This window comes from Podarcis liolepis (assembly GCF_965112155.1).
Source record: "Podarcis liolepis genome assembly, chromosome: 7".
In the NCBI taxonomy this organism is placed as follows: Eukaryota; Metazoa; Chordata; class Lepidosauria; order Squamata; family Lacertidae; genus Podarcis; species Podarcis liolepis.
The window spans coordinates 18,334,407-18,362,397 of NC_139561.1; the positions used below are offsets into that span (position 1 = coordinate 18,334,407).

The 27,991-nt window shown below is 44.5% G+C and overlaps 1 protein-coding gene across 2 annotated transcripts in view; it reads left to right on the forward strand.

The window, feature by feature from the left end:
- Positions 1-27,991, forward strand: part of CASZ1 (castor zinc finger 1) — a 443,166-nt gene that overhangs the window by 13,243 nt on the left and 401,932 nt on the right. Inside the window, exon 3 of one of the 2 annotated variants that reach the window (XM_083512761.1) lies at positions 24,605-24,750. The exons of the other annotated variant lie outside the window; for it this stretch is intronic. The gene's annotated coding sequence lies outside the window, so the exon portion shown is untranslated. The remainder of the gene's footprint in view (positions 1-24,604; positions 24,751-27,991) is intronic. 2 annotated transcript variants of the gene reach the window in all.

Sequence of the window (27,991 nt, forward strand, 5' to 3'; positions counted from 1 at the left end):
ATCTCTGAAAGGTGCACGGCTTTCAACACAATCAGCTTGTGGGTTTTGTTTTTGTTTTTTTACTTATTCTTTTTTTTTCCTTTTTCAAAAGCGAAAATGATTTTGCTGCTTAAGTCGTGCACACAGCTAATTGTATTTTAATAAGTCTCTTAAAATCACTCTGCATTTCTTTTATATCCTAATATTAGATCAAGTGATTGCTGGGAGACACTAGAGGACACTGAAATTTATGAGGGTGAGAAAGAGAGCACTGTAATGAAGCTTTAGTGGCAAAAAACCCAGTGCCAAACTATTGATGCAATAGTGATACTTTGCAGCTTGGATCAAGACCCAAGTATTCCTCCAAGAGCTGACTCAAGCACTAACACACCTAATCCAACTCACATCTCTGACTCAGAAAATGGACACTCTCTAACACAGAAAATGGCTTCCTTCCCCCATATCTGGAATTGCCTCGTTTTCCGGCATGGAAAGACATTAAGGGTTTATTCCAGGCTTGCAGATAGCCACTAGTAACAACTAAGAATGTTAGTTCTTTCCAGCAGCTGAACAACAGGGGAGTTTTGTAAAGTGGGACTTTCTTTGTTTCAGGCAGATGGGTGCCAGAACATGGTAACATAATTTAGTTTCAAATAAGTTGCATCACTGCATATGCCCAGGTAGGATACCAAAAGTATTTGTGGATTTATTTGAAAGGCTGGCATCTGTTGGCCAAGGGGACTGGGGACCTGGAATGCCTCCCTTTAGTGTCTCCCCCTACCCCACAAGCAAGCTGGTAATGTACGTGCATCTACCACCACGCATATAGCATTCTGCTTTCAACCTGCATTGGAAAGCACCATTTGCTTGCCACTTCCCAACATATGCTGAGAGCTGAATCCTATGTGTGGGGGCAGCATATACATGGGCTGGAGGACCGCCACACAGAGATTTTCCCAAAGCCGCCAGCTTCCCAACTGGGTCTGCTAATAGCTCCTTAACATTAGCTACTGTTCCAAAGCAATTTCTTGTTATACTGTAGCCGGTTAATTTCACACTTGGAAACTGGTTCCAATATGACTGGTTTATCTTCTGTTTCTGTCACTAGATACTGCTACTTCTTTTCCTCTTGTATAGGCTGCTGGCATGAATGAATATTGTTGCCTGAAACTGGATGGCTAAGCCTACTTTTGGCTGAGATGTTATGAATATAGTGGGCCTGCTTATTCAGCATACATCCTGATTTGTTTGCACAAAGCTTACACAGTTGTTAGATTATGTCTGAGCTTTATTGAGCATTCATTCTGATTTGTTTACAGGGCAGTTATATGACAAAGAGCATTCATCATCTTGATTTGCTTGTGCCATGTTTACACCTCTTCATTTGTTCATTAATCATTCGTTCATCCCACACTTTTAAGTGCATCTCCCCAACACTTTCCCTATTGCAAAAAAAATCTAGTGGTTGGTTGTTGTTTTTTTAAGCACTCGAATCCACTTCACTTTGCTTAAATCCCTCCTGCAAAATAGTGACAGTCTGGAGGCACTCGGGTCAGATCCACACCAATCATATAAAGCACTCGCACACCACTTTATCAGTTATGGCTTCCTCAAAAAGAAGCCTGGGAACTGCCGTTTGTTAAGAGTGCTGACTGCACAGAGCTACAATTCCCAGCATTCTTAACAAACTACAGTTCCTCCAAGGATTCTCCATATAAGAATGCTTGATATGTGTTGTTTAGATGTGACCACCTCAGTGCCATCTATGTGCAATGGCATTTACAGAATACAAGAAGACAGGGCCCTATCTTGAGAAGCTTACAATTTAACATTAGATTCAGGAGAAACAACAGAGGAAGGAGAGAAAAGTGAAGGCAGGAGTAAGCAAAGAATACCTGGTGGTTTCATTTGCTCACTTTGCTTCCTTTCATGGTGAGTGCTAAAGGCTTCATGGAAAAGGTGGGTTTTGAGGAGGGACCTGTAGGAAGCAAGAGAGTGACATCACACAGGTGTTCTGCGAGGCCGTTCCAAGCATGCCAGTCATTCATATCCTGCTTGTGGGCTTCCATCTGTCTGGCCACTGTTGAGATCAGAACAGGGACAGCCTACCAATGAGGCAAGATGAGGTGACCGCCTCAGGCAGCAGGATCCAGAGAGGCATCAGATCCCAATGTACCGGTAGATCTTTATTCCCCACTTGTTCCTAATCTTCACTCGTCGCTTCTTCTCTGGTGGGATGGGAGCATCATTTTGTGGTTTACCTCAGGTACCAAAATGTCTTGGGGCTGCCCTGGAACAATGCTGCCATAGATGGACATTTGGTCTGATCCAGCATAACTCTTGGGTTACATCCATGCCATATGTTGAAAGCACATTGGTCCCCCCCGAAGAATCTTGGGAACTGTAGCTCTGAGGGGTAAAAATCACTGTTCAAGGGTTCTTTGAGGGAAGCCATGCACTAGTCCCAGGTACAGGCAGGGATATATCAGGACAAAAGTGTGGGGGTGGGGGCAGACAGGTTGCTCTATGACCCCTGGGTCTTTGCAGTACACAGGCCCTTTGTCCAGCACCCATTATCTATCATAATGATGGGCAGTTACAGTATATTTCTGTGGCACTTTTCTAAACACATTTCCCAAGGCAGTCATCTTCTCATATAGCTAGAAAGCCGTAGCCCTAATCTGATCATTTCATCTGGTGTCTGTGGCCTAGGTTGTCTGAAAGTCTCCTTGGGACAAGCATGAACAAAGGCATATACATCTATATATAGAAATACATAGATGGATCCCAAATATATTTCCTTAGTTCCACAAAAAAACCGAGAGATGGAGATGTTCGTGAAAGGTCCCCTTTCTCAACAGCAGGCTCCTGGGAGGCACATGTTCCTTTCAAAGTTCTGTGTCGGAAGTAAATGTCCAGCTATTTAGCCCCTTTTTCATGTGGTTCCTTTAATCCCCCAGATTGGGTTACGGAGCCATTTTACAGTTTCAGTTTTACAAAGCAAAAACCTTCCTTTAATGTTGGCATTTTTGAAGAAAAAAGGCTTCAATCAAAACATGTGGGACTGGGTTCCCCCCCTCCTTTTTTACATTCACCAGATGTGACATGTGGAAAGGGAATGAGCTAAAATGTGGCGTCCAGGTCCTGCCTCAGTGACGAGATAGGAAAGGGGAAACTAACATAGGTTTTTGCAAAAGGTCCCCTGTTCATTCTTGGGCTGCAATCGAAGGCACACTTATTTGGGGGTGGGGGGAGCTGCCAATAACAGCCAGATTTCAGATTCAGAGGCCTGCATGATTGATTGCCCCTCCTTATGGGCTGTAGCACAGTGATAATGGAGCACAAGTTTTGCCTGCAAGGTTCAATCTCTAGCATCCCCAAGTAAGGCTAAGAAAGACTCCTGTCTGAAACTCTGGAAACCACTGCCAGGCAACGTAGACAGCATGGAGCTAAAAGGATCCATAGTTTGGTTGGTGGTACCTCAGGTTACAGAAACTTCAGGTTACAGATGCTTCAGGTTACAGACTCTGCTAACCCAGAAATAGTACCTCGGGTTAAGAACTTTGCTTCAGGATGAGAACAGAAATCGTGTGGTGGCAGCACAGCAGCAGCGGGAGGCCCCATTTATTAAGTGGTACCTCAGGTTAAGAATGGACCTCCAGAACGAATTACGGTAAGTTCTTAACCCGAGGTACTACTGTACTGTAGTTCTAAGAACATAAGAACCTGGCTTCTGGATCAGGCCAAAGACCCATCTATTCCACATTTTATTCTCACAGTGGTCAAGCAGATGGTTCAGGCGGTAGAGTATAAGACTCTAAATTCTGTAGTTTATGCACTGTGTTGAGGGTTGCTTTCTTCTGCCTGTCCTGAATCTTTCAGCAGCTTCTTATGTTCCTATAGAGCCAAATAATTTGCACTGTAAAATAGGCTAAACTTAACTTCTAGTTGGCTGAACCAGGGTCTGCCCATGTACCTGTTGTTTACAGTAGGCACTGCCACCTCAACTCCAACGGCATCCCTTTGGGTACCCATTTGCTTTCTTCCTTATAGGTTGATTGCTACCAATCACACTTACCAGACAACTTTTTGATGACAGGAAAAACCTGCCAACCATTCCTAAATGTGGGTGGCCTGCCTCCCTAACCCCGACTCAGTGTCTCAGCAGAGTGTAGAGAGACATAACGATGCACAGTTGTGCACACTTCAGGCCTCCTGCAATGCAGACTCTCCTTCTACAAACTCCACATTCCATATCAACTGGCATTTCGCTAGGAAATGAAAGAAACAGTAGGAATTTTGCACCACACTAGAATCTTATCCCTCTCTGCTCTTATGAACGTGATCTCTCTCTATGACAGCTTTGTAAAAATCTTGGGACCCGCTCTATTTTCTCTGCCATTTCAAAAGCAGAAGAAACAAGTGATTTTTCCTCCCTTCCTGGGGCCTGTTGCGGTTGGAGGGTGGTGGGGGAATTGAAAACAAAAGTGGCACCAATCTCTGTTGGGTCCCCATCTTGTCCAGTCTCCTTTACATCCACCCTTCCTTTTCTGTTACATTTCCTTGAAGTCGAGCTTCCCCAGAGAAGCAAGGGGGATTGCAGAGTTTTGTGGCACTTGGGGGAAGAGTGAGAGCGAGAGAAAGAGAGAGAGAGAGAGACTTGGAAGGAAAAGGAAAAGAGAATTGCAGCTGCAATGTTAAGAACGAGAAGCTAATCAAAGGCAGCCCAGGCGGGCACTCCTTTCATCTCCTATCTTCAAAGAAGCGCAAACAAATACTGATTGTGTGCCATGCAACAGCCTCTGTGGCAGTGCTGCTGACAACCTCCCCATCCTCTTAAGACGGCACCCACTTCCATAAGCACATACACCATTTCTAATATTATCACTATTAGTCACCACTGCATTTTATTATATAACACTGTACAGTGCTATTTTAAAGTGCAGCATGGGGTCCGGGTGCAGAAAAGTCCCTTCTTCAAGGCACTTAACATACACATTTTGCCATGTGGGGTGAAAAAGAGAGGGGAGGGCAACAAGCAAAGGAGTTGTCAATCATTCAGTCAGGCAGAAGTTTATTGTATTAACCAAAGGCCATAACGATTTCAACCATTACAATTTGCCACACGACAAACCATGACATCAAGCATGCAGCAATTACATAAAGAAAGGGTGTCAGAATTCATAAATATCATCTGTTTGTGCATACCTAGCTTAACTTCCATTAGACCTCTGAATCTCCGGCACAACTTGTTGAAATATTGTCTAGCTCTCTCTTTCTAACCTTTCCTGCAGCCAGAGCATGAAGTGCCACTCTATGTGTCACAAATCTCTTAGCGTCACACACACAAAAATGAACCATTTTCTGCCATAGTAATCCTGCTTCCCAGAATTAGCAAAGGTTCCAGGAATCAGTCTCTTGGATCGCTATACAAAAGACAGATTAACAAGTAGCATATGATGTCCTCCACCTGAGGTTAGCTACTTTTGCAGAGTCTGTCATCAAATGGAACCCTGTTGTAGCGGCCATCCAGAATTGATGTGGGCATCACTTGGAATCTGAGCTCCATGAAAGCATTTCTGTAATGTGGCAGGCATGAGTTTGATGCAAGGGAGCTGTGGGGATGAATGGTAGAATCGAGGGCAGCAAGTGATAGATAGATGCAAGCCAATCCAGTGTGCATTTAAGCTCAATTTCAGTCTTGTGGCTTGGTCTCAGCTTGGAATTTTTAGTTTCGCATTTCCCTTGGCTTGAGATTTGGATTTCAGCTTTGGTTGTTGTGTTGCAGTGGGGGTGGGGGGTGGGGGCAGCCTTGCTCTTACCCAGTTACCTATTTGGGGGGCCAGTAACCATGATCTTATTGGCAGTGTTAACAGTAGCTGTGGTGGCCTTTCTCCCCCAGCAAGGTCAGCCACCCACAAAAGCCTCTGAAGGCCTCTTCTGTACAAACCAAGATTAGATTCATGTGTTGGCTTCTTCCTAATGAGGAACGCCTGCCTTAGCTGGGGAAGAATTCAATTAGGAGGCTGGAAGAGCTATTGATAGGGGTGGGGGTAGAAATGTGCACTGGAGTGTTTGGAGCCAAGGAATGAAAGGAGCATTACATGCATGCACAGAGCATGGAGTAATCTGGGCAGAGAAATCTGCTCCCATAGAGAGCCCATCCTATCTCTTCCACTTTCAACTCCAGCCCTCCCCCAGCCCCCCACTGCCAGCACACACAACAAGGCACCAATTAGACCGTTCTACTCGTGGAAAGCCACAGCGTCGGTCTTCCTTTATTATGGACAGTAGCAGGAAACTGGCAGATTGGAACCAAATGGGAGGCCTGACTCATACCAGATGCAGCCTTTACAGAGTGCTGTGGGGAGGATGCAGCGGAGAAAAGGGAAGAGGCTTTAGAAAGACAGCAATTTCACTTTGACATATCTGCTAGCACTGAGGAGGATGCAGAAGAGGGTGTCAGTAGTCTGTCAAAGGTGGTCCAGTCACGCCACCCCAGCTGAAGAGATAGAATGGATGCTCAGCAGCCAGACCTAAGTACAGAAGAGGCCAAATATTTCAGGCAATAAAAAGCCATCTTCAGGAACTGTGTAGTCTTGTGTTCGGAAAGCAATTTGCTATCCTTGTATAAGAGTTTTAGGCTGTGGTCCTATACCCCTAGAGTCCCCAGCATGGCATCTGTAGGAACCATGGTGCCCTCAGACACCTTGCTGGCACCTGCCAAGGCCCAGTGTTTAATTACTATTTTGCTTTTTGGTCATTGTTGCTTGGTGGGTGGGTTGCCTGTTTTTTGGTGAGGGCACATTCTGGGGGACCCACTTATCTGTGTATGATCTCTACTGGGCTCCATCAGACTTACTTCTGAGTAAGTATTACAGTAATGTGATTGAACTGTTAGAGGAGCAATGGACAGGACCCAGAGGGACAGAGTTTATTTTATTTTAATAAAAATATTTATACTCCCAACTTTCCCTTAAAACCCATTCAAAGGGGGCTTACAATAAATATTAAAATAAGACACAAGAAGAAAATAAATAATTCACAATTTTAGAAAGACAAGAGGGAGAACAGATGTAAAAAAACAAAACAAAAAAGGAGAACAGAGGATCAACAAAGAAGCAATCAGCTCAGCAAGCCAAATCCCTACTGGGGAAGAAAAGCCTTTGCAAGATGGTAAAAATGACCAGAGAGGGGCAAGGCAGACAATAAGTGGGACTAAAAAGAAGGCTCTCACCTGTGCTCCTGCCAAATGCAACTCTCATATTGGCGGGACATGAAGGAGAGCTTCTCCAGTATAAAGGGTTCAACTCACATGAGAAGAGGTAGTCTCTTATGTGCCCTAACCCTCAGTTAAGCTGCAAAATCAAGACTGTGCACTGAATTGTAGTTTGGGGTGGTTAATGAGAACCATGATAGCTGCCCACATAGACCCTACACCAGATTTTCATAGGGCTAAAATTCCATAGTTCCATTGGGAGCCATCGCAACAAGCGGGTGCTGAACTGGTTGCTAAGTCTTGACACACCATCTAGCTTTCTGGCTATAGCAAGGTCTATATCTGACACAGATCAGCAATGGTCAATGGTACCAGAGGCAGGTGACACAGTGCCAAACAAGCTGGAGGTCAGATCCTACAGCAGGAACTCGGGTTAGAAGTGCATGGTTACAGAAGGGTAAGAGGTTGGATACCAGATTAGGCAAATAGGAACCAAGGGACAGAGACGGGATTGGCTGGGGATTGGATGGTGATGGCCAACAGCTTGGATTAAGAGAATTCCTGGAGTATAAGGCTATGCTCTGCCTTCAATGTCAGATGCCATATGCTAGAGATCACTAGTGCAGAGAAGGCTGTTGTGCTTAGATCCTGTACACAGGCTTCTCTTACGGGCATCTGGTTGAGCACTCTGAGGATGATACTGGATTTCATGGGCCATTGGCTTGATCCAGCAGGGCTCTTCTTATGTTCTTACCCAGTGAGTCTGTGTTGCTACTCAATGCACAAGTTGCTCCAACTGAGGGTTCAAGTCTGGATCAACAGTTATAAAGGGTCAATGAGAAACCGCTGCTGGGTCACTGTGTCCCACAGAGCATTGTTCTTTCTGGCCATTCAAAGGGTGGTGCTGCAGCAAAGGAAGAAGCAGCCACTGAAACCTCCAACCTGTGAGCTGCCTTGGTGGTGCAGGGAGAAGGGAACCTGGAACGTGCTGTCTGAGTTGCCTGCTTTGACTCCCCTGGTGCATTACACTGGTGTAGTGCGGACAATGCTGCCTGAAATTTTAGTTAGCTGTGTCCTTCCCTTCCTCAAAGAACCGCAGAGCAGCCCCTTTCAGACTCCCTGTGGTAGGCTAAGCTGAGCAGGGGAGCAGGGATTCAGTCCTGAGTCTTCCATATCCAAGTCTTACTCTAGCTGCTGCACCACACTGGCTCTCAGCATTGGAAACAGCCGGTTCCTCAGGATTCTGTGGCTGGAGCGAGCACTTTAATGTCACAGAGAATCTTGGGTAGCCTGTGGATAAGGCCTGTAATTTAAAGGCATGGCAGATTATCAATAAAGCTATTAGAGAAGGGAGGGTACTGTCTAGCCCAGAAAGTCATTCCTTGCCTCATGTACCTCCACCACCAGCCAAACGAGACAGTAGTTCAGGAAGGATCTATAGGAAGCAATTATGGTGGCCACCTGTCCCTGGAAGTGGGGGAAGAGAAAGGGTGGCAGGCTTCAACCATCATTTATTGAAATTTATGTTAAAAAGTGTATTTCCTGCTGCTGAGCCTGGGTGAATCCCGGCAGTCTGGGTGAATCTTGATCTTTAAATGTGAGTCGTTTTCTAATGGGGAAGTACTTCTGGATGAACTTATGTGACAATCACCCAGGGGCCTGTTTTCCTGGGAAACTGCTGTGTCCCCAGCACAACTTTTTCAGTAGAATGGGGGCAGGGGACAAAGGGAAATGAGGTACACAAAGGACATGTACAGAGATTCCTCTCTTGTGCACAAGTGGTGCGGGTGGGAATGTGAGGAACACAACCCTAAAGCTACATCCAGTGCATATTGCCAGAGACCTTGTCAGCACCCTTGTGTTTTACAATTGTATTTGATCCTCTTGGGGTGGGAGGGTTAAGTCTCAGGCATGTTTTAGATTACGCCAGTTGGGATATGGTGTTGACAGGACTCAACGAGGCTTACTGCAGAACCTTGTTAGCCTGGTCTCCCAGGCACAATCCCACCCAGAGAAGGCATTTGCTAGCTGGCAAAACAAGCCCAGCACAGGAATTGTGAAAACTCTGTGGTTGCTGCACAGTGGCTATCCAAGGGACTCTGTTGAGGTCAGCACATCATTGCAACAGCTGTGGCAAACCAAAAGATTGTCTCTGGTCTCGTGTATGCAATGAGAATGGGCCGGGGCATTGCTAGACATACTTTATGGGGGCTAGAGCCATAAATTTCCTTTTAAGAGCCAACTTCCCTGCACAGAGCTGGCCCTGGCAATAGAGCCACTTTGGTTATAGTGCAGCCAGCTATCAGGCTCTTCCACTTTTCTTCCATTCCCATTACTTAGACTTTAACTTCCTCTTTTGCCTCCAGGGGTGGAAATTTCACTTGCTTACCTCCAAAACTAAACACCACAATATTCATTGTGCCACATTGATCAAGTAAAGGAATCTCTTGCCTGGAATTCTTAACCCTGGACCAGTTCTAAATGGCAGAGATTAGCATTCAAAGAGATCCAGGCAGTCCCCCTGACGGGAAGGCAGATCTGAGCATGGGATGGTCATGTCAGAAATAAGAGAAGGCAAGGTTTTAAGGACTCTACAAAAATAGGCAGAACATCTTTGGGGGACAGCAAAACCAGGGCTGGAGGGCTGAGGATGACAGCTAGATAATTCATTCTGCATGTTAAGTCCTCTCTTTGGGGTAAAGTCACATCACATCTGCTAAAAATGTTTCTTTGAGAGAGTGTGTCTTAGATTATTATTCTTTTAAACCAGGTTTCTTGTAGATGCGTGTTCATATGCTAGCAAATTCAGTGAGTGCCTAATAAAATGATTTCTAGAAAGCACAAAAAAACTGGGTAGGTTTATCTTCAAAGGGGAGAAACGGTTTGTGGTAACACACTCATAGGACTTCGCTGGGGCCTTGCATTTTTGTCTGCAGTGTTTCCAGTGGCTCTACCTTATAACCAGATTCCTCAGTGAGAAAGTATATTTGGGACAAAAGCAAATTTCAGTCAGTTCGGGAGAACTCGTTTCATTTTTTTTTCTCCTTTGGTTCCTGAAAACATGCTATTATTAATTAAAGAGCACAAATACTGAAGCGGGGGGGTGGGGGGTTTGCACCCGCCTTTCGTTCTCTGGCCTCAGCCGCGTGTCTCTCTCCTTTCGTCTCCTCTTGCTAAATTTTTCAGTGTTTTTAACATCAGACTGATGTTAGGTATAATTACCAACTTTGCACCAAAATTATATTTGACATGGCTTGTGTGGGGAAATTAGAGCATTTCAGAGACCGCAAATTCACCTGGGAAGACGAGCCAAGCAAAGACAAGGCGGCACGGAGTGGAAGTAATTTGAATATTACATGTGCCCTCCTGAAAATGCCAAAATCATTTAAATTGCTAGAAAGGATATTTTCCCTAATTAACCGTGTGTGCTGGAGGGTTCATAACAGCGCTGGGGAGACAGAGGCTGGACCAACCAAGCAGAGATGGCACACACACCGCAGGGGGCAGCAGAGTACTGGTTGCGGTGGGAGGGAATGGGGGGGCTCCTCCCACAAAACTGTGGCGGGTTAATTGCCACTCTACAGCTGTTTGCTCTTCCAAACAGACACTTGGTTCTACAGGGGACATGTCACACTCCTAGCATCATGTTCGGGGGTGGAGGGCTGTCTGGTCCAACCTGCTGGCCACAATGCACATCCATCGAAACATCCAGCCAATGCAAGATGGTGGCGTTTGGCTACCGTTAAGCACAGCAGAGCAAGAGGCAGGCCGATCTGACCTTCGGGGGCAAAACACCCGTATAAGCTAAGCCCCCCACTGCGACCTCCACCTCCTGCAGCTCTAAAACAGTCAAGCTTTCTGGAGGTTTCCCCTGCCTGCGGCTGTGAAAACCGCACTGGGTCTTTGCGCTCCCTCTAATGTGAGGGCTTCCACCTGCGATGAGATCCATCTCCCCTCCTGCCATCGCAGCTCCTGTGGTTTCAGCTTCGTTACATATTCATCTTTCTAATGCAATGATTAGCTTGTGGGGAAGGGGGGTGGAAATTAATAAGGATGCTCTGATTAGCTCCTTACAGCGTTGTTGTTGTGCGTGTGTGTTTTAAAGGGCCTTGTTAACTGGGTTCAAGAAGACCATTGCGGGCAAAGAGGTTTTCCAGAAGAGCTGCTTACAGTGGTAGCGGGGACCTCAGCTGGGTGGGGAATACACAACAAGCTTCTGGTTTAGATATGTTGTGTTCACAGCACCAGTATTCCCCCCCCCCTTTTGTTTTCTCCAAAGGTGTTTACAAGGAAATGCTGACTCAGGGTTTATCTGCACTTCCTCTTATCCTGCTGCTTCCCCCCCTCCCCGGGGAAACCGCTCATTTAAACTCAGTCTGGGCTAACAACAATTTGGGTTTTCTCTAGGATTAGTTGATTAGAAAGGTCATCAAATTTCTGCGCAAATGGTGTCAACAAGGTGGTCCAGTCACACATTTGGGCTTGGTGAATTCAGTTTGTGTAGACGTCTGAGTCTCTATCAGCCTCCATAACTGGTGCCGCTTTCCTGCCCTTTTGCAAGTGAGTGTTCATTAGGCACATCAGTGTCTGAGGACTTGCCTGAGGCCTGAGATATTGAGCCTTCAATTTACTCTTTTAAAAGTAAATGTGCAGACTTGCTTTTAAATCCTTGAATCCTTACTGTTCCCGGTGTGTAAAATTTCTGATGTTCCACAGCCTATGGTTGTCCCTGAAAGTGATTTTCACCCCATCATGTTCAGAGACATAAGATCATGTCACCATTTAGCATACCCTCCAACATTTCTCCGATGAAAATAGGGAGAGAATATCATCATCATCATCATCATTATTACCCACCCATCTGACTGGCTTGCCCCAGCCACTCACTTCCAACATATATAAAAACATAATAAAACATTAAACATTAAAAAAACTTCGCTATAAAAGGCTGTCTTCAGATGTCTTCTAAAGGTTGTATAGTTACTTATTTCCTTGGCTTGGAGGTTGCGTAACTCCATACCCTCCAACATTTCTCTCATGAAAATAGGGACATCCTAAGGAAAAGTGGGACATTCTGGGATCAAATAAGAAACTGGGAGGCTGCTATGTATTCAGGACTGTCCCTGGTAAATAAGGATATTTGAAGGGTCTGTCTCAATGTGATTTTCACCCTGTTGTGTTCAGAGACATAAGATTATGCCGCCATTTAGCTTTGCAGCTTGCCATGCCCCCCAGGTTTCTCCAGGATTGATGTTTGTTCAAATTTAGAACTAAATAGTGGGTTTTCCCTGGGAAAGGAGAGGAGTCAGGGGGAAACTGCTCGGACCATTGCCTGAAAGCACAGCTCAAGCAGAAGCCCACTTGGATCTGTGCTTTCTAGGCACAGGACAAGTGGAAGTGTGAACGATCCCTCAACTGAAGCAACATTCCAGGTGGAGCTGGGTTTGGCCCAGTAGGACGAGTTTCCAGTGCAAAAGGAAACTAGCTTCCCACACAATGTTCTCTACTGGGAACATGAGGCCTACTCAACCTCTCACCTAACACGTAAAGCAACAGTCTGAGGTGCTTCCTTGCAAGGTGATTTAGTGGTGGTGGTGGAGATTCCACCAGTGGCAGCAGCAGTCCATATCCTGGAACAGAGCGAAGAGATCTGCTGCCAGCTGTGGGCTAAGTTAGATCTGCAGCTAGGCAAAGTCCCATTTTCTGCTGCAGCACCCTTTGTAGGGATGGCAGCGAAAGATTGATTCAGCTTGCAGTTAAAGGCAAACCACCTCATTCACACTTCCCAAAGCAATAGGCAAAATTGTATTCGAAATTTGAACACCTCTGAATTTTGCACAGCTGTTCTCCAGCCAAGTAAAGCATACAAAAATGTGGGTGCCTGGGCAAAGTATCACTAGAAATGTAACTATTAGTGAAAACAACATATTAAAAATGCATTATGTTAGGACCAATTTCATACAAATATGTGCATGTTAGGGAAAAGGTAGCATTAAAATGCTGGTTCGTTTTCACAAGGACTTTTTATTTCTTAAAAAATACAAATGGAATTTAAGATTGGAAAAATTAGAAACTGGGAGAAACCAGCATTGACAATATCACCCATCCATAGCTCCTTGCCGATCGATCTGCTCATGGGGAAATGTCCATAGTTCTGCTCCTTAAGGATACAAATTTCATCACTGTAAAGAGCAGCACCAGAATATTCTGAGAGGAGGAACTAGGAAGGTCAACCAAGACCTCCTCCTCCCATTAAAGGACTGCCTGCAGCATTAAGGCACCACTTTCTTATTCATTTATTTACTTATTTATTGCATTTATATCCCACGTTTTTCTCTAAGGAGCTCAAGGTAGTGTTCATGGCTCTTCCCACCTTGTTTTACCTCCCCCCCCCCCACAACAACCCTGTGAAGCAGGTTAGGCTGAGAGGCTGTGACTGTCGCATGGTCACACCTCATGAGCTTTATAGCCGAGTGGGGATACGAATCCTGGCCTGACACGTCCTTGTCCAACACTCTGCAACACACTGGCTTAAGTGGTGTACAGGGAATCTTTTTCAGCATGGTTACACTGGAGTTAATGTGATATAATCTCCACCCAGTGTTGATCCGAAAATGTACTTACTTCACCAAAGTCCATCATCAGCATTTTTTAAGGATCTACTTTATATTATAATTTGTTTTAACTGATTTTTATGTTGTATTTTTACATTGTTGCAACCCACCCTGCAACCTCATAGTTAACTGCAGTTAAGAAATCTATATGGTGATGTTGATAATCTGGTTGTATTCAGCTACATCCAACCCAAGAGTAGACCTTTTAAAATTAGTGGGCCTATATTAGTTGTGCCAATTAATTTCAGTGGGTCTACTCTGTGTAGGACTAGCATTGGATACAAGAGATCATTCTTACTTGTCACCCAAGAGCAAAGTTCTATGGGTGGCTTACAATAATGACCCCTTGGCTTTCATCATTGCCCCCACAAAATATTTGAATTCATGAGAAAGACCTTGGATATGATTAGGTTGCCTCTTCCCAGCTACAAAGAGATTATTAAATGTGGCCCAAGACAGAGTGAGATTCTAGAGCACGGAATTCCAAGTATCACTTATTTACAAATTCCTTGGAGGTCCCCCTCCCTAATAACCCATGTAACTGCTAGCTTCTATCCCTGACATGCCAGAGAAGGGGAGGCGGGAAGATTAGCGCGCCCTGCCGAGTGACATTTCCCTTGCTCAGTTGAGGTGTGATTATTGGGTGATAATTACACCCTTTGCCTCGACTGCTCCCCACCTCCCTCCAGACTCGGCATCTTTGTTGTTTCCCCACTTCCTCCTGTAGGCAAAGACCTTTTGCCCCACAATGGACGAGGGTCAAGAAGGTACAGAGATGGCCGAAGTTGGCCTTTTTCTCTGTTTATTCTCAACTTTATTTCCTTAACCCACAACTCCCTGCCTCTCCCTTCCCTTCCCTCCTTCTTCCCCAGTTCCTCTCTTTGAGCACCTTGGGCAACAGAGATATCCAAAGCAGAATACGGATCATCTCATGGGACAAACTTGTAAATGGAAAAGGGGGAAGGGGATAACTTACGATGGAACCACTCAGGCTTGGAAGAGCAGAGGACAAAACACTGCTGTTGGCTTGTGCTGGGTGGCAAAATCACTCCCTTCCCTGTATGTAAACTGGACAGCAAAGTGGTTATTACGGCAGAGAGAATTGGTGCCATTATTATGGCAGAGAGTATTGCTGCCACCACCCACCCTCCCCATTCAGGTTCTGGCTCTTTAAGAGCTATGCCACAGTCAGTATGTGACCATTCCCCCCCCCCCCCAAACTACTGAATCTCCATGCTGGGGAAATATACACCAGTTGAATTTCTGTTCATCATGCAGCCGGAGACAGAAGATAATTTTCTCCCGGTGACTGAAAACTGTTTGGGAGAGGGATTACATCCAACTAAGTTTTACTTTGAGTAGACCCATTGAAATGAGTGGACCTAAGTTAGCCATGTCCATCAACTTCACTGGGTCTGCTTTGAGTAAGATTAGCATGGGATACAACCCAGGGTCCACAGCCCCTTGTATAGTATGCACTTTCCGCAGTTTTACTTCTGCTCGAACTGGATGTTTTTACTGCTTCCGAAACCTGTTCTTTCACAGGGAGCAGGGGGGCAAAAATAAAAATAGGTAAATCTGCACTATGGGAAGCAGAAGCTCTTTGAAACCACTTCCAACCAACTCCCTTGAAACCCATGGTCTGTCTCAAGCCTCTGTCAGGGAAGTAAGCACAATTAAGTTAACGATTGTGTGGCATCGGGAACCATGGAAGCCGTATAAATTATGAACTATTTATTGCCATCTCTATAAATGATAACATTATTATTATTAGTATGAATAAGCCCACTGAATCTACAGTTATCTCATGCTGCCTGCAAGAACTGTACTGTTCTATCACAGCACTAGGTGGCACCAGGAACCCTTCTGTAGACAGATAGAAGACACTTTTCAAGAACTTTCTAGTCTCCTTCGTAGATAGCCGGCAGTTGATCAGTAGACAAGACTGATCTGTAAATACTGAGGATGCTTCCAGAATGGGGCTTTTAACACTACCCCAAACCAGTCATTTCACTTCCGCTAGCAGCTATATGCTTTCCTCATTTTTGGCTGGCATGGCACTTTCCTTGCAGCAGTGGGGCCTGCAACAAAATGTTGCAGCATTGAATGCTGCTGGTTAGAGTTCCAGCTACTCCATTGCATTTGCCCTCTCACCTTTTTCCCATCACCCCCAATTCTCCCCTAGAGTTCTTCTCCCCAAAAGAATATTTGCAGTTCTGCAAATCCCGAAGTTCCCTGAAGGTTGCTGATGCCTCTCTCTTGTGTGAGGGTGGTGTCATTTTGGCTACACAGGCAACCAGCACTCACAGTGAGAACATCAGAAATAGAAGGAATTCTACCTCCCACTGTGTCCCGTTCGCATTAGTTGGTGCATCACCGTCTTAAGGTTGGGTAAGGAACGATGCACCTGAGCATGACACTTTAGAAGCATACTTTAAGACCTGTTTTTAAAACATTGCATTAAAATGCTTTCTCGCATACATTTTTTTAAAAAAATCATGCAATAGCACTTAATCGTAATTTATCATAGAGTTGTTTAACTTCTTTGGGAAAATGTCAGTCACAATTGCTGCATGGCGAACACACGTTTTCCTCAGCCTTTTGCAAATAAATGAACCACAATCGAGTAATCACTATTTGTGCAGATATTTTAATTTTTTCAGCGCAGGTGACAAAGCATTTTGGGGCAAATTAAAATCTGGTTTTAAAAACATTGGCATCCTGTGGCAACAGGGTCATAGAATCATAGAATCATAGAGTTGGAAGAGACCACAAGGGCCATCGAGTCCAACCCCCTGCCAAGCAGGAAACACCATCAGAGCACTCCTGACATATGGTTGTCAAGCCTCTGCTTAAAGACCTCCAAAGAAGGAGACTCCACCACACTCCTTGGCAGCAAATTCCACTGTCGAACAGCTCTTACTGTCAGGATGTTCTTCCTAATGTTTAGGTGAAATATTCTTTCTTGTAGTTTGGATCCATTGCTCCGTGTCCGCTTCTCTGGAGCAGCAGAAAACAACCTTTCTCCCTCCTCTATGTGACATCCTTTTATATATTGCAATTGCAAATGTAATTGTGCAGCAGCACAGCAGTAGGGCTGAAGAACCAAAATGTCACTGCACGTGTCAAAACAGTGCCTCTTTAAAAAGACAGAAGACCGGTGCTAAGGCAAGGGTGGGGCCCTTTTTCTGCTGAAGAGCTGTATTCCCATTTAGGGAACTTTTTTTTTGGGGGGGGCACATGCCGGTGATAAAATGGACAAAGCAACCAATGCAAAAGCAGGGGGAAACACAATATGATGTGTGATGATGAATTCATAGAGTTGTCTTGTCAAAAGTGACTGAACAAGGAGTGGCCATTCCAGAGTAAATATCAAGTGTGGAAGCACTCTTTGATTATGAGGAGAGCGAGCCTTATTTCATTGATCATCCCCCTCCTCCAGCTTTTCCTTAATCATTTGGGCGAAGAAAGCGGGTTACACTAAAGAGAAGGACCTCTGAGATGTCTTGGCTCACCACCTATTCCAAATTGATTGATTTAAATGCAGCATGCCAATTTTAAAATTGCCCACTGATTACTAATCAGCCAGAGCTAAGGGGTAGTGGTGGTGGAAATCACATTCATATATAACCTTAGTTTGAATCCCCGCGGCAGGGTGAGCTCCCATTGCTCAGTCTCAGCTCCTGCCAACCTAGCAGTTTGAAAGCATGCCAAAAAGTGCAAGCAAATAAATAGGTATCGGTATCGCTGTGGCAGGAAGGTAAACAGCATTTCTGTGCGCTGCTCTGGTTTCGCCAGAAGTGGCTTAGTCATGCTGGGCACATGACCCGGAAAAACTGTCTGTGGACAAACACCAGCTCCCTCGGCCTGTAAAGTGAGATGAGCTTCACACCCCAGAGTTGTCTGTGACTGGACTTAACTGTCAGGGATCCTTTACCTTTACCTTTTACAATGGGTTAGTAGAATAAAAACAACAATTGCAATGCAATTGTGTGTGTGTGATTTCTGTCATACACACATATATTTGCAAAACAAAAATACAGGCTTATGACCAGATACATATGAATCTGACAGGGAATAAAAATAGGCTGATCTTTCCATCCCTAATTTGGGCAGTACATGGCCTGTGGATCAGAGAAGCTGGGATGGGAGATCGAATAGGATTCACTGTAAAATCTTTTAATGCAGCACCTGTAGAATATAGTGGGGAACCTTTGGTTGGACTTTGACATGGCTGGACTGCAACTCTCACCAGCCATGATCACTGGCTCTTGCTGATGGAAGCTGTAATTTGGCAACGATTCCCCACCCCTGGTATATAGGATACTAACCATTTTGAACCAGTGAAATGCAAACCTGAACAGTAATCTGGAGCCAGACTTTCTGCCCAACTGTTTATGTGTTTACCATCACTCACTTGCGTGGCAAGGCCCCAAACCCTCCCAAGATGTTGGAATAAAGACACATGAAACTGAGCGAGCAAGAAGCAGAAAAGGGGTGAGTCCTCAATCACGTGCAGTTTAAATAACCCAAGCCATGCCCCCTGACCAACTGGATTGGTTGGCTCAAGGGATGACGCGGCCAAGGACTCCCAATAGCGCAGGGGCTATCCCGCCCCATGCACACAGGTTGGGCTTGTGACCAGCCCGCAACGTCATCTCCCCGGGAAGGGGAAATGGCTTTTTCAACCAAGGTTGGCTCTTAAAATGCTGAAAATCCATCGTAAGATCCTGGGTAACAGATACAGTGAAGGAGTTGTGGTGAGCAGAGGAGATGGTACTAGTGATTGCAGCTCTCAATTCTTGTTGCTCCTTCTCTTCTTTTTCTCCTCCTTCCATTCTGAGTTGCCCTTGCTGTAGTCTACTTGGCTAGTTCATTCCTTTTATTTGTTTTTATTAAGTCTTCTACACTAGACCAGTACACCAGGTTTACATGATCACCGGCTTGGTTAAGATTAGCATTCTTTCTGCATACCCTGTTTTACTTTATTTATTTATTGGAAAGCGTGGGTGGCGAATGAGCTGTGGGAACAAAGTGACCCAAACAATCATCTAATCCAACCCCAAGCACTGAAACAAGATCCTGCATGTCCAAATGTTCCTCACATAAAACTAATGATTACTTTGATTAAGCAATATTGTAGAGAACAGAAGGAACATCTCAGTGTGCTGTTCAAGATAAGGGATATAATCAAGGATTTGTTTGCAGTGGAATATCATAGTGATTAGTGTGTCAGGCTCAGTCCTGTGCTGGGGATGTGCAGATGCAAATCCTCAGTCATGAAGCCCTCACTTGGACCAGTCATTGTCTCTCACTCAGCCTAATCTTCCTCACAGGGTTGATGTGAGGATTAAGAAGGGTGGGAAGAACCACAGACATTACCCTGAGCTTCTAGGAGCAAGGATGGGATATAAATAAAATTAATTAGTGTAGATTTTTATATTGGGCATGGAATTTCATGTACGGAGAATCTCAGTATCATTGTTTTTTAAAGCAAGTGTTCAGCCCTTATGGCTTCCAATGTGGACTTGATAATGTGTGGCCAATGTTTCCTGAAGCCTCAGAAATGAGGGCAGTGGCTGAAGAGAAGATTTTGTGAACAAAGGTCAGTGCCGGTCCTTCCATTAGGCTAAGTACGGCATTTGCCTCGGGCAGCAGGTACTGAGACGGAGGCAGGGAAGCAGCAACAAGGTGTTGGGAGGACAAAGTTGTGCGTGCCCCATGGACTGCTCTGTGCCTTCTAAGTGAACCTGCTGCCCCCAGATGTGACTGAAGATGCTGTTCCATCCCTGCTGCCGAAGATTCAATGGCTGGTCTGAATGGGAAGTGGATGCCAGTCATGACAGAGGCAGATGGAGCGCTAGTTAAGGTTCCTGAAGTTATTTCCCCCTCCCCTTGAAGAGCAGAGCACAATTAGTACATGTAAAGAAGCACTGAAGTGCTAAATGCAATCAGTTTGAATAATATCAAAAGCCAGAGAATTCAGCTTTTTGTGGTATAAAATTTATATCATGCCAGTGCAGAATTCAACCATACACACACACACACACACACACACACACACACACACACACACACACACAAAATCTGGAACTGGAAACAATAGGCTGAATATCTATAACAGGACCAAAATATAGTCTTCTTTTTGCTCCATTTTTTTCTGGGCTCTTTAATTACATTCCCTCTGGGTTCCATCCTTCCTCCTGACATACATTCCTCCTCCTCCCTTCCCTCAAAAAAGTACTTGTCCAGGCTCAATCTGTCCCCTACATATGTCCTCTGTGGCCCCGCCACATTATTCTTTATAATATAAAGTGACAAAGCTGAGGCTACCATGTTCGGAAACGGCAAATAAAATTCCCCCTTTCCCAGAGGACACCTGGAAATGGTAGAAAATGAAAGGTACTCACTGACTGTTGTGGAGAAGAAGGGAGTGAGGGCTGGAATCCAGATGTTTGGAGGGCTTTGGATCCAGATGTCAGCTGAAATATTTAACGTGAACATTCTCCATGTAGAAAGAGGAATCTTGCCGGTGGGCCCACCAGCCCTCTTTTTACTGCGTTCCCAGGCTCTGCAGACTCTCTAAACTTCCTTGCATTTCAAAGAGAATTGGCACAATCAGTGCATACTGCTCTAGAATGGCTTTAAAAGACAGCAGTCCCAGCCCCCAAAATCCAGGGCACAAAAGCACCACCACCCCTCAGTGAATCCATTCTCTGAACTCTGGAAAGCCAGCACTCTTCATACTCCTCATCTGTCTTAGCTCGTTTCTTTTTGTTTTAAACCATTTAATTAAATGATAACAGCAAGTGCCACAACACACTCACACACTTTCGAGGATGGGCAACTTTTTCAAAAGGCTCAGGGTACTCAATGGAGAGGAATACCTGACTTTTCCTGCCACCCATCTCCTCTGCCTCCATCCAGCATCAAAAGCACTCCTCTCCACATACTTTCCTCTTCTTTCCTTTAATTGGCAGTGGCAGAAGCACCAGCAGAAGCACTGGCAAACTCAATTACTATATGTAAAATCAGACTGTTATCTAGTGACTTACCTTGTAGACTTGTTGCAACGATGATGATGGCGATGAAGAACCGATAATAATGAACAGCTGCAGAATGGAATGGAGAGTACGGGGGGGTGCATTTTCGTTATTATCTCTGCATTTATTTCTGCCTTGCTGACACCCTATTTACCTGTAAAAGCTGGCCACAACATTTCCATAACGTATTTGCACTTTTTCAAGGTGCTACTTCACATACATCAAAAGACAGTTTATTGATAAAGTTAATAAATAAACAAAAAGGTTGCTTCAGATCCCACCATTATTGTGTGTTGTTCCTCCCCCTTCAAAGATAGCTACTGTGCCTGGGTCTCACTAGGACTCAACAGAGCTTCCATTCTGTTCAAGGACCAGCAAGCTCTGCCTTCCTCAACCTGGTGCCTTCTAGATGCTTTGGACTACAGCTCCCATCATCTCTGTCCATTGGCCATGCTGTGTGGAGCTGATAGGGGTTGTAATCTAACAATGTCTGGAGGGGGCCAAGTTGGGGTGAAGCTGAGATAACTTACTGCGCACCCCCTAGCCTAATAGGTCTCATTTCCCTGTTTGGTAAAGCTAAAGGTAAAGGGACCCCTGACCATTAGGTCCAGTCGCAGATGACTGTGGGGTTGCAGCTCTCATCTTGCTTTACTGGCCAAGGGAGTACAGCTTCCAGGTCATGTGGCCAGCATGACTAAGCTGCTTCTGGCGAACCAGAGCAGTGCACAGAAACGCCATTTACCTTCCTGCCAGAGTGGTACCTATTTATCTACTTGCACTTTGACGTGCTTTCGGACTGCTAGGTTGGTAGGAGCAGGGACCGAGCAACAATAGCTCACCCTGTCGTGGGGATTCGAACTGCTGACCTTCTGATCGGCAAGCCCTAGGCTCTGTGGTTTAGATCACAGCGCCATCCGCGTCCCTCCCTGTTTGGTACAGCTGCTTAAATGTGTGACACACAGTAAGTTGCCCCTCTCCCCCAGCCTTTGCTATTGCTGTTGTTTTGCAGATTTGCAGTAACTGTGTGGCAGCTTTAGCAGAGGCACATATCCACTCCAGCAGTTTTCTGATTCAGAAACAAAGACCACAGATGTTTTCTGCACACAGGTCTGTAAACCCCCTTAGCAGGATTCTTTTATACCTTCCCGCCGAGTTCCTACAGACCTTTCACCTGAGTGTGGGGTCTCTTAATATGCTTGAATTTTTTACAATATTTTTAGGTGACGCATGTTGGCAACCTCAGCTTCAAACTTGTAACTTTTGTTGTTATGTTAGAGTTTATTAGGGCCCTTTCAAAATTCCTTTAAATTGTGCATTCAAGATTATTTCTACTCATGGTTGTGTCACAGTGGATAAACGCATACCCACTTTTGGTACTATTTGTGTCTGCAAAAGTTTGGGGACAAATTCATGGCTTCATTTCCAGAGTGTGCCCCATAACTCATTGCTGAAATCTATTCTTACCAGAAACGTTTGAGCTTATTTTATCTTTTTGGTTTCACTTCTTGTTGCACTGTAGTGGAAGAGTGCCCCTTTAGACAGCAATAATGCGACGACATCGGGGAAGCATCACAGAACAGCTAAGAAAGCTGAATGATATGCGGATGGTCCAGTATAAATCCACCATTGATGCAGTATCACCGTGTCAATGGTGTTTTCCCAAATACACCCGCAAACAGTTGTTTTTCCGTTAAAGATGAATAAATGAATGAGGTGCTGTTACTCATATCTTGATAAAACTGCTGTGGGTACCAGTCCCATCACATCCATGCAAATAAAAAATGCCAGTGAAAAAATCCCCCACCAGTCTGGGGCCCTTCCCGTGTATCTTGCTGGATACTCGTCATATCCTAAGTATTATGAATAATTTATCAAGGATTAAATAAATAAATAAAAGGCATCATGCATTTCCTAAATAAATGGATACACCAAGAACAATCCCGTTTGCTTCTCTTCTCCTGTAAGGTCTTTGGCCCTTTCACAGCAGCTCTCCCTTTCTCACCATCTCTCCTTCCCTCATCCCACGCCAAGTAATGAGAAGGGCAGCCGCTAAAATGCTGCAGAGACCCTTGCAAGTCTCTCATTCCATCATTTCCTCTAATACCTTTTTGATTATCTTAGTGGCCAACATTTATATTAAGACTCCTCCAGCTCGCTACCTCCATATACTTTACGGTGGTTGTGTTGTGCTGTGTGTGTGTTGCTTTTTTGTTTTTGCTTTTGCATTTTCTTTTTAAGATAAAAAATGTCTGCTGATGTTTATGCCCCTGTAATACATTATGTATTATTTTGTTTTAAGCACTGTCTTTTGCAGGCTGACAGTAACAATAAAATGTGAGGATGGGATTCTTAATACAGACAGAGTAATGCTCACCGTGAATGCCACCCCTATCATTTCCCCTCCCCTTTCTGCTCTCCTAAGCACTTTTTGAAAGGCTCCCTTTTATAATCCAAATAAAATTAGAGCAAATACATCGATTTACTGGAAAAGAGGTATGTGTGTTTTCCCTACTCCCCATCTCCATGTTAACTGGGTTGGGGAAGTTACTTCACCCTATTTAAGCCTTGGGTGGATTTTATTTTTTAAGTGGCAGAATACTAAACATTTTTGCCACCTTTGACCAAAGCTTCCCCATATGATATGAATTTGAAAGGATTGAAATGTGTCATTTTGCGTCCATAGTATGCGCCCAGTATGATTCCCACCTTGGTGTTTGTTCAGAACTGCAAAATGCAGCCAGCCTCCCAGTCGTAGCTAGGGAGGGGGGAGCAATTCTATCCAGTTCACATTTCATGGAAACTTACACAGTTCATGCTTTCCAAAACAACAGGCAGACACAAACATAGCCCTACTTCTAAATTCTCTCTTCTCTGCATTTTTCCGGACAATTTCTCTAGAGAAAGGCAATGTGTACAAAAATGCATACATTGGTGAAAATGATATCCCAAAATGGTTTATATCAGGCAAAACAGCTTTGCAAAATTGTGCAGATTTTTTATGTCGTGCAAAAATGTGCATATTAGGATAAATACGCTCTAAAATGCTGCTGAATTTTCATGAGGACCTCTTTTTTTTTTGGAAAAAAATTGCGAACTGATGTGGAAAACTGAACGTGAGATGGGGGAAAATTAGAAACTGAGATAAATTGAAACCAGCATGTTCACCCATGCCTACTTTGAGCACATTTACTCCAGGGGAGTTATTCCTCCTCCTCTCCCTCCCCACCCCACCCCAAAAGAACAACCCACCCCTGACTCCCACCTCTTTGGCTGACTCTTCCTTGATTTTGTCACTTGCAGGCGCCTGCCTGTACTTCCACTTAAAAGCCATGAAGGATCTGATTCCGTTGAGGCTGCTTATTCTCTGTGTAATTTGGAAGCTTTCAGAATCTGGTCGCTGTGCTTTGGGGATTTTAAATTTCCGGGATATTCACTTAGTTAAGGAATGGAATAAAGTCTCGTCACACTGATTTAATGAGAGAGAGAAAAGAGACAAGGTTGAAATGGCAGAAATTAGGAGTGGGGCAGCGAGGGGGAAGCAATTTTCTTCGTAACACTCATGTTAAAATATTGATACAGGCACTTGGGCGGGGGAGAGAATTAAGTGGTCGGGCTTGCTTTGAAAATATAGTGGGGTTGATGAATTTTTTGTGGTGAAGGAGCCACCAAGTCAGGGAACTTCTGCTGAAGAATTCACTCCAAGCTTGAGTGATATGGAAAATAGCAAGGTGGTTGGTGTTTTTTTACAGGGATAGTGGCTAAAATCTGAAATAGGCTCCTTTCCAAATCAGGCAGGGCTGCTGAGAAGTAGTAAGAAGCTTCTCTCTGCTTCCCAGAAACCTCTCCTGACCTCCTTGGTTCATCATTCTCATGATCATGGTGTCTCCCCTGCTAGGTAAGCAAGCAAGTAAGTAAGTAAGTAAGTAAGACCAACGGGATCTGGAACACATCTGACTCATTCACTGAAGCATCCACATCCTGGGTGCATCCAGAAATTTGAATATTCTGAATATGCAGGTTCCACAGAGCAACCATTGCTAATGACTATTGATAGACCTATCCTCCAATCCCCCTTTAAATAGAAGTTTTAAAAGCCTCCACTCCAGTATCATAGAAGCTGCTTCTGCCAGCAAGAGGCCTCTTCTCATGCTTTATCCAGCCAACTCTAAACTTCATACATCACTCTTTTTAAGCCAAATATAAGACAGAGATTGGGGGGGCATTTCACATCAAAATTTGGCCTTTGCCAAATGAATTCCATAGGCACACATTTCGGCAATTGTTCAAGGGGAAGGGACTATGAAATAGAGTGAAGATGCCTATTCAGAGTGAGGGTAGGAAGCATGGCCTCCACTCTGATTCAGCTTCATGATGCTTTCATGAGGCCAAGTCTAATTGACAGTGTGATGACACGGCACAACTGGGCTCCCTTGGTTGTGCAGAATGTGCAAATAATATGAATAATAATTGCAGAGGATTTTATTGTAAATTGCATCTTATTGTTAACTGCCCAGAGAAGTGGTTGGATGGAAGGTATATAAATGTAAACCAGTTAATTAAGATTAGAGAAAGAGGCACCTTGCAATTTGAACAGGTGGTGCAAATTGGGGGTGGGGGCAGAATTATGCAGCAGAAAGTTGCCATGAAACATTTTGCCTCCTATACACACACACACACACATATTTCAGAGATGAAAATTTTGCACAGAGCCTAAAAAAAATGATTATTTTAGCCAGGCATATGAGAGCTGAGACCATCTCAAATCTTGGAGTACAACCCTGCTGTACCTTATCAAGTGCTAGGCTATGCACAAATCTAAAGACTGGACCCTTGCCCTAAATAGCTGTAGTGTAGTGTAGTGGGTGTAGTGATGGGTTCCACACCATCTTCATGGCAGCCAAAGCATGGTCATTGGAATTGCAATTTGCCTGCCTTGCCCATGTGACCCAAGCTGGGATTGCTATACTCGAAGTCTCCTTTTCAAATTAAAACAAAAAAGGGAATTAATTTTAATGAGGTATGTTTGCATGGCTGTTTTGCCCCGGCCAGAAGCTGCCTGTGGCATGCACACAGCATGATCCCCCTTTGTGCCACTGCTCTACAATCAAACTCTTTCCAAGAGGGGATTCTTTACAAGCATTTCTGTGTCACTTTGAGAGTCCCCCAAGACCTTTGCCAATCCATTAAGAGCCCATGGAGCTGCACTGGGAAATAGAAAGAGAAAAGAAAAGTGGGCTGAGGGAGGGAGGAAATGGTTGCAAGAGAAAAGATGCATTTGAGCAGCAATTCAGTTTCAAGCAGCCGCACTTGGAAGATTTGCAGCTTTGTTGAGTATCGGTGTCTGTGTGGAAGCTAAAACTTCCAAAAATTGTTTCATTTGGCAGGAGGCAGAGCTGACCTAGGACCTTTTTCAATTGCCTAGATCAGTGGTCCTCAAAGGATGTGGTGCGCCACATTGGTGGGGCAGGAGAGGGCGGCAAGTGTAGGAGGAAGATTCAAAGACAATCAAAGAAACATTTAAGCATTTCATTGTAGTACAGTGGTGCCCCGCAAGACGAATGCCTCGCAAGATGAAAAACTCGCTAGACGAAAGGGTTTTGCGGTTTTTGAGCTGCTTCGCAAGACGAATTTCCCTATGGGCTTGCTTTGCAAGACGAAAACGTCTTGCAAGTTTGTTTCCTTTTTCTTAACACCGTTAATACAGTTGCAACTTGACTTCGAGGAGCAACTCATAGAACGCGGTGCGGTAGCCTTTTTTGAGGTTTTTGGTGATTTTTGAAGCTTTTCCAAAACTTTTCCGACACCATGCTTCGCAAGATGAAAAATCCGCTAGATGAAAAAACTTGCGGAACGAATTAATTTCGTCTTGCGAGGCACCACTGTATAGCATCAAGATAATTTTATTTAACTTGCAGAATAGGAATAGATATCTTTTCAAAATCAGGCCCTGCCAGGAGTTGTTTCTTTTTGTTTTCCAACCTATTTCATATAAATAAATAAAATGTTGTGGTGCAAGGGAAATTTTTATTCTGAAAATGTGACCTAGAGAAAAAAGTTTGAGAACCACTGCCCTAGATGCCAGAATAAACATTTTAGCAGCCATCATCAAAAGTTTAAGTGCCAACTGGAGGAAAACACAGGAAAATGTGTCAGGATTCAAAGGGCTATTCCAGGGGAATGGGGCAAAAATGTGCCTGGCACCTACAATTCATTCACTCAGGAACTATGTCAGCCCCTGTGCAGACTAATGTTCGCTCTGGTCCAAATGGGCCAGCTGTTTCAGCACAACAACTGTGGCACAGAACCAGCAGTGATTGCAAGTGCCAAACCATCATGCCTATATGTGACTCATCTTTGAACCATCTTTGTTCTGCTATCTGTTTTGGCACAGCCATCACTGGGCATGCTCCTGTTGAGAAGCATCCTTTTCTGCCTGTGCCTTGAGAGCAGTCTAAAGTCTTGTTGAGATGCCCACTAGCAAAGGTTAGGCTGGCACACGGGTCAAGGCTTTTTTCAGTAATGGCCTCACAATTCTGGGAAATGGTCCCACATGATATTCAGGCCCTATCCCTGAATATTTTTAAACAGGTTTATAAACCTAAACCTTGGCCTCCAGAAACTATTAGCGACTAGGGATCTGATTGTGCAGCCTTCTTTTGGTGGTTGTTTTATTCTGGATTACTAGTTTTAATGATATGATGTTGTATATAGACATGTTTTAAAATGTTATTTGCTGCATTTTATAAGAACTGCCTTGGGAAGAATTTCATTCTCGAACAGCTGTGTAGATGTATATTAAATAAATAAGAATTGCATGCTGGTCAAACTGAAGGCATAGTTTCTGCGACTTTAACTGCTGAGTAGCAAGTAGAAATTCAACATGAGCCGCTTTTCCTGATTTGGAAACACAGTGATAAGTGTAGCTACACCTGCTGAACTTCTGCTTCTTGCTCAGCTGCCCCTGAAATCTCTTCTTGTCAGCACTTGAGGGGAGCTTTCTGTGGATGGAGGGCACAACTGGAAAGCTTGCCACCATCCTCCAAATCTCTCTTGGGGGGACACTCAAAGAAGGGCCTTGGATAATAACCCTTGATGCCTCAGGGAAGTTCATGTTATGACAGGTGTTACATTAGGTA